At 39.6% G+C, this 7,811-nt stretch overlaps 1 pseudogene; it reads right to left on the reverse strand.

Moving 5' to 3' along the window:
* Positions 1–5,932: 5,932 nt before the first annotated feature.
* Positions 5,933–7,811, reverse strand: LOC126874819 (unconventional myosin-XVIIIa-like; annotated as a pseudogene).

Consider the following 7,811-nt stretch of genomic DNA (forward strand, 5'->3'; position numbering starts at 1 on the left):
ATCGTCTACATTTACATCGAAGATTTTCATTAGTTCTCTGATAGTCATTACTTCGCTCACCGCTTCCGATAGAGCTACATACTCTGCATGCGTCGAGGCTTTTGTCACACACCTTTGTTTTTTAGACTTCCATCCAATTACATTTCCATACAATCTAATTACATACCCAGAAGTCGATTTCCTATCTATATGATCTCCTGCCCAATCAGCGTCCACATAACAATCTATCGTTTCGCACTTTTCATTTCTTTTATAATGTAGCCCTAAATCTCTAGTCCGGTACAAATATTTCAATATTCGCAAGGCATATTTAAAATGTGTCTCGTTACAACAATCTTGAAATCTACTCAGATAATTCACACTATAACTTATATCGGGTCTGGTATTTACACTAATATACAGCAATGCGCCAATTAAATTCTTGTATCCAATGTCCTCTCTATTTATCTCAGCTTTTCCAATTTTTAAGTTGGTCTCCATAGGTGTACAGTACAATTTGCTATTATGTAATTTATATTTGTTTGCTAATGATTCTATGTATTTCTTTTGGCTTAATCTCATTTCATTTTTTAAATAATCATACTCTATATTTATTCCAAGATATTCTTTTACTTCACCTAAATCTTTCATTTCAAATTTATCAGTTAATAATTTTTTTACACTTTGTATCTTCCCTTTGTTTTTACTACAAATCAACAAATCGTCTACGTATATTAACAAATAAACAACATTTTCTTCCTCTCCATAAGTATATAGGCACAGCTCTATATTGTTCTTCTTAAAACCTAACCTCGTCACATACTTATCAAAACACTCATACCAGTCCTTCGGACTTTCTTTTAACCCATAAAGCGCTTTCGATAATTTACAAACTCTATTCGTTCCGTCCGCATATCCCTTTGGTTGATTTACATATACCTCCGAGGTTACTTCACCATTTAAAAAGGCAGTTTCTACATCCATTTGCTCAATTATTAATCCATTTTGACAACAATATGATAGCAATATCTTAAAGGTCTGATTACTCGCCACTGGAGAATATATGTCATCGGCTACGTTTCTTTGTTGAAATCCCCTTACCACTAACCTAGCCTTATACCTGTCCTCTGATTTTTTCGTGTAAACCCATTTTACATCTAATACTTCTTTGCCTTTTACCCTTTCTACCAATTTCCAAGTTTTATTCTTATAGAGACATTCTATTTCCTTATCCATAGCCTGTTTCGATATCTACTTTACAATAATTTGCATGAATCTCGCAAATATTTTCCTTTTCTGGATACCTTACTGGAGTTTTCTTAATACGTGTAGATCTCCTAGTAGTGTTTGAGCTTTCAGTACTACTATCATTTTCATCTTCCCTACCTTCTAACTCTTCCTTATCCATACCATCCAATGAATAGTTATCTTCGCTATCATTTCTATCTGCCTCTAATGAATTTTCCTCAAAACCGACACATTTAGTGTCTGTCTCTATGACCTCTACATGTCTAGCTATTGTTATGTTCCCACCTAATAAGACTCTGTATCCTACTTCACTATATCCTAATAGAATTCCCATATCTGCCTTCTCGTCCCATTTGGAAACTTTTTTGTTCTGGCCTTCTTACAAAAACTTTACTTCCATATAGATGTAGATTTTTAACACTTGGTTTTCTCCCGAAGAATATTTCAAAAGGTGTCTTTCTCTCTATAGTATTCGCTAATATTCGATTTTTCAAGTATACCGCTGTACAAACTATTTCCGGCCAGTACCTTTTATGTACTTTCGCTTCCGCTAACAAGCAACGCGCCATGTCCATCACTGTTCTATTATACCTTTCCGCTGTCCCGTTTAGTTCATGTACGTATGTTGGGCAATTATTTATTCTTATACCTTTATCCCTATCAAATTTATAAATTCGATTATTTAAATATTCTTTACCATTATCGCATCTTAATATTTTTAACCCGGGGCCCGTTAAATTTTCGGCTTCATTTACGAACTGTACGAAAGAATCAAAGACCTCTTTTGATTTTATATAATAGATCCTAGTTATTTTACTATAATCATCGATAAATGAAATAAAATATTTTTCTCCATTGAATCCGGCAGTCTTAAAGGGACCACATACGTCCGTATGAATAATTTCCCTAGCCTTAGTTCGATTATTTTTGAAAGGTAAGTTATGCATTTTGCTTTCTATACACACCCTACATTTCAAAAGTTCCTTTTCAAATTCATTCGGTATGCCAGTCACTAGCTGCTCTTTACCCAAAATATTTAGGTATTTAAAATTTACGTGTCCTAGCATCCTATGCCATCTTTCCTTTTTACTCATACCACTACGTTCGGCGCTGTTTACTAAGTGCTTCTTCCCTTTCAATATACTTTTTATTCTGTATGTCCCATTTTCTTTGAACGCTACAGCTGTAAGTTTATTATCCTCATCTATTACTTTCGCAATATTTCCTTTGGAAATAACCGTATTCTTATTGTCTGTTAGTTTACCTAAACTAATCAAATTTGCGGACATTTCTTTCGCGTAAAATACTTTCCTCATATTTATTTTATTTTGTTTTCCGAATGCTTCAAAATAACTTATAACATTCCCAACTTTTGTCGCTTTTATCGGTCCATTATCGCCTAAATATATATTTACCAGTTCTTTTAGGTCGATAGATTTATCCAAATAATTTATATCATTAATTATGTGATCGGTACAACCGCTATCTAATAGCCACACTATTTCGTTCTTACTTATTTCATTCGTCTCACTGCTGTTTGCTGCGTGCGCCGTTGCTATCCATATGCCTGCTCTTGAGTTTCCATGCTCGCCCGTGCCGGTTGTTGATTGACGATGAAAGTTTCCACGTCCCCTGCTCGTATTGCCTTTGTTCTCTCTTCCTCTGTTTGGACCACGTGTTGGCCCATGCCAATAGCCGTTACTGCTTCCCGCTGTCACGCCATTTTGACACTCTCTCGCAAAGTGTCCTAATTTTCCACATCTGAAGCATCCTTCCTTTTTTGCAGAAAAGGCGTTGGTTTGCCTTTCTCCTCGATTGGATTTATTTTCCTTCTCTGCTATTTCTATTATATTTTTCACATACCGTTTGATTCTCTTCTTTCAATGCGTCTATTATGTCCGCTATGTAGCTGTATTCTTCGGGTAACGTATTCAGCATGTAATTCAGCTTTTCCCTCTCACATACTTGTGCGCCCGCACTTCTTAATTCATTTATTAATTTTTCGAAATCGTTAAAGAATGATGCTGAATCACTGTAGTTCTCCAGTCTTATGTTTTCCAATCTCCTTCTGCATACGATCTGCAGTGCCGTCGACTCTTTCAAGTACATTTCATCGAACCTTTTTATTATATCATACGCCGTTTTTCCTTCCCTAACATACTCCAATTGTCTGTTCGATATTACACTATAAATTATATTTATCGCCTTCAAATCCTTTTTGTCCCAGTCTTCATCGTCTCTTTCGTTCTTCATTCTAGTTGTAACAACCTCGCATTCCTTATACTTGAGAAACATCGTGATTCTTTGCTTCCACATTCCATAATCCTCACCATCGAATATAGGTATCATGATTTCCGATCTCTCCATTTTAATTGATTCTTCTTTTTTTTCTTTTCTTACTCAAGCGTTCCTACGTGCTCGAAGTATATTTTTTCCTCTGAAAGTTTTTTGTTTTCTTTACTGAAAACTCACTCGCAAGATCGTAACCACGCACTAAATATCTTGCAAAACTAGTAACCACGCTCTGCTACCATGTTAAGGAAATTCGAGGATTTGGAAATACAAATAATTGACTATATTTCACACACAACAACTATACATCTATATTACACTTTGAAGAACGTCTTGCACGCACGCTTGTTGCCAACCGACTATCCAGAATCTTCTAACGGCAGTCTTTTGTCTCAACTAAGACCTGGACGCCCTCTGACCCTTACACACACACTCTCATGTACAGTGTAAATGTATCACTTCCCTAACAGAATCTCTCACCTTACGTGCGGAATGTGAAATAATCCCGAATCGACGTGACACTAGACTTGAAAAGTTAATAGAAAAACAATCAGAGCAAATAAATAATTTGCTATCGCTATTAACACTCATCATGGAGAAATTAATACTCCCCGACGAAAAATAAAACCAAGACGCATAGCTCTTTGGAACGCCAACGGTCTAGCGCAACACAAATTTGAACTAGAACTCTTCCTAAAACACCAGCAAATCGATGTAATGCTCGTATCGGAAACCCACTTCACCGACAAAAACTATCTGAAAATAAATGGTTACAAATTCTACCATACCCCCACGGTGGCACCGGAATCATAATCAAAACAAGTATTAAGCACTACGAACTTGCATCATTCCAGAAAGACTACCTCCAAGCAACAAACGTAGCAATAGAAGACTACCATGGTACAATCACCACTTCAGCAGTATACTGCCCTCCCAGACACTCCATCGCCAAAGAAGATTTTGATAACTTTCTTGACACTCTGGGCAATAGATTCATAGCTGGAGGAGACTATAACGCCAAACTTATCCAATGGGGCAGAGGTCACAGTAAGAGGCAAAAATCTCTTAAACAGCATAATCACCAACAATCTCAACTACTTCACCACATATGAACCCATACACTGGCCCACTGACACTAACAAAATACCTGACTTACTTGACTTCTTCATAACTAAAAATATCTCGCCAAAATACGTCCAAATCAACTCCTCGGCTGATCTCTCTTCTGACCATTCGCCCGTGATAGCAACAGTCAGTTCAACAAGTATCGAGAATACACCTAATGGCTTTATTCATAACCAACTCACCAACTGGAAGCTCTTTAGAGAAGTCTTCAATGACTCAACTTCAGCCTTAATTTCACTAAAAACTAATGAAGATATCGAAGCAGTCCCGAAATACTTAAACACGAGCATAATAAACGCTATCCGCTCCTCCACACCTACTAAGACTTCCATCAGCAAACGTGAAATCCCCATTACATATTTAAAAAAATAGCAGAAAAACGTAGACTAAGAAGAGTATGGTAGACCCATAGAACACCGGATGACAAACGCAAACTAAACAACGCAACTAGAAAGCCAATCACAATCATCAAAAATTACAAAAAAGACTGTTTTCATAAATATCTCGCCAATTTGTCCCCCACAGCTGACTTCAACTACTCACTATGGAGGGCTTCCAGGAAACTCACGCGCTCCCCGCAAATAATCCCATCAATCCGCCGTCCGCAAGGTGGATGGGCGTGTAGCCCTATAGGTAAAGCCAACCTGTTTGCTAAATACTTGTCTAAAGTATTTAAACCCCATTCCTCCAAAGCTGCCGCAGACATTACTGAACACCTGCACTCTCCCTTCTAAATGTCTCCTCCTATTGAACCCATCACTTCTGCAGAGATTATAGAATCAATCAGTCGCCCAAACCCCAAGAAAGCAGCGGGGCATGACCTAATAGGCAATACAGCAATCAATGAACTTCTCATAAAAGGGATTGCACTCGTCACATCGATTTTTAACGCAATTCTTCGCCTTGAATACTTTCCTAAGGCCTGGAAAATTTCACTGATTACTCTCATCCCTAAACTCGGAAAACCAATATATGAAACTAGCTCCTATCGCCCAATTAGTCTTTTACCTATCCTGTCAAAACTATTCGAGAAAATGCTAACGAATAGACTCCTTCCACTCCTAGGGGATTTGAAAATACTCCCAGATCATCAATTCGGTTTTCGGAAACAACAAGTAGAGCAAATCCATCGCATAACACACATTATCAACCAAACCCTTGAAAAGAAAAAATATTGCTCAGCGATATTCCTAAACATTCAACAGGCATTCGACAAAGTATGACACGAAGTACTACTATACAAACTTTAAAAAATCCTGCCACACACCTACTACTCCATCTTAAAGTCCTACCTAACCAATAGGCAACTCATGGTGCAATACTTAGACGTCACTTCCACAACGTTCTTGTCTCGGGCTTGGATCTCTTCGATCCGTCTCTTTGCGTCTGTACGCAGCTGATCTCGTTCCTCTTGGAATACCGCGGCCTGTTCGTCCTCGATGCTACTGCTCCTCTTTCGCTCTTCCTCTATCTTCCTCTCCGCTGTTTGTTTACCCATTTCACTCTTGTCAGGGGCTTTGATCGTCGTGGCAGCATCGTGACATTTTCGTAGGCTCGGTTCGTACATGGAAGACGTTAACAACTTACCATCTACCGAGACTATGATCTCTTCTTTTTCAAAGGTCTTCACGTTCACCGTGTCCTCGACAATCCCATCGTCGTCCTCGTCATCCACATCCTCTGTATATCGAATCTTCGTATCGATATTATTGGGGGGATTCCGCACGTGCGACTTCCCTTGTCTTTTCGTTCGCCTTGCATTCACTCTCTTCGAGTCTATCCGAAAACTTGAAACAACCCTCACACCCGCAACGCTATCCTTCTCAGTAAATTCGCAAATATCATCAACAACATCCTGTTGCTGTTGTTTAGCCAGATTCTTCCTCCTCGTGATGTTCGCTAAGTCCTCTTGCTGGCCGCAAGAATCCGACGAGGACACCATCTCGTGGTCCACTTTACCAATCACCACGTATCTTGCCACTATTCTCCGTTCCTCCGACACTTGCTGCACAGCTGCCCGATACTTCTTCAAAACTTCTGCCAACTCTTCTTTATTTTCTTCCAATTGCGGCAGTAGCTCAGTTCGGTCGCGACTAGCTACATTAACACGATCTTCTGCTTCGGAACGTTGCCGCAGTGCTTCCTGCAACGAAGCCTGCGTCTCATTCGGTTCTTGCTCCAGTGCCTGTTTCGCTTTAACTGCAACTGCTTTAGCGCATTCTGCATCTTCTAACTGGTTCTTCAGCTGTCGTAAAGCTGCTTTACCCGTCGAGTCACCTTTCGATCTCTCCAGCATCGTTTGAGCGTCTCTTAGCAATGCTTTGGTTCTCTTCAAATCTCTTCTTATTCTATGCATGGTATCAGCTTCTGCCGCACGTTCAGCACGATTCTGTTCTTCGATAGCTACCAAACGACGTTCCAATTCATGCTTCTCTCGAAGCAATATCGTCCTCTCTTCGCGCTCGTTCTCCAACTGCGACTCTAGAGCTTTCACCTTTTTCAGAACGTTACCATGTACGTCTTCTAACTCCTCGTCCCTCTATTGCATCTCTTTGCGTATTTCTTTGCGTTGTTGCTCGATGCTCATCTCGAGCCTTAACTTCGCCTGCTCGAGCAACTGCACCTGGCCAGCTAAGTCGTCCAACTCTTCTTCCTGATCCTTTACCCTTTTCTCCAGCTCATGCTTCGCTTTCTTCAGCTGTGCTACTTCCTCCTCCGTTTTGCTACCAAATGTTAACTCCTCAAGCTCTTGGCCCAATGTCCGCAATATTTCTTCCTTCAATTCGATTTCCAATCTTGCGTCACTAAGGTTCTGTTCTATGGTAAACTTCTCCGCGATCGCGATTTCTTTTTCTCTAGCTAATCTTTTACGTCGCGCTTTCTCTTGCCGCAGATCGTTCCTTAGATTCTGAGTTTCTGAATCAAATTTGCGCTGTTTCTTTTCCAGAAGATTATTCCTAGCTGTTTGTTCTTCCAACAGTAGTCTCAAGTCGTGCATCTCGCCATTCAGACTTTGCACGCGTCGTTTCCATTGTCCAACAACCTGACGTTGTTCCTCGACCTCTTCGTAAGCATCAGCTAATTTCTTCTCCAATTGCTTCTTAAATCCAACCAGTTGCTCAAGATCATCCTCATGTTGCTGGGCACTTACTACATTTTCGAACTCA

The sequence above is a fragment of the Bombus huntii genome, chromosome 16 (genome assembly GCF_024542735.1).
Source record: "Bombus huntii isolate Logan2020A chromosome 16, iyBomHunt1.1, whole genome shotgun sequence".
In the NCBI taxonomy this organism is placed as follows: domain Eukaryota; kingdom Metazoa; phylum Arthropoda; class Insecta; order Hymenoptera; family Apidae; genus Bombus; species Bombus huntii.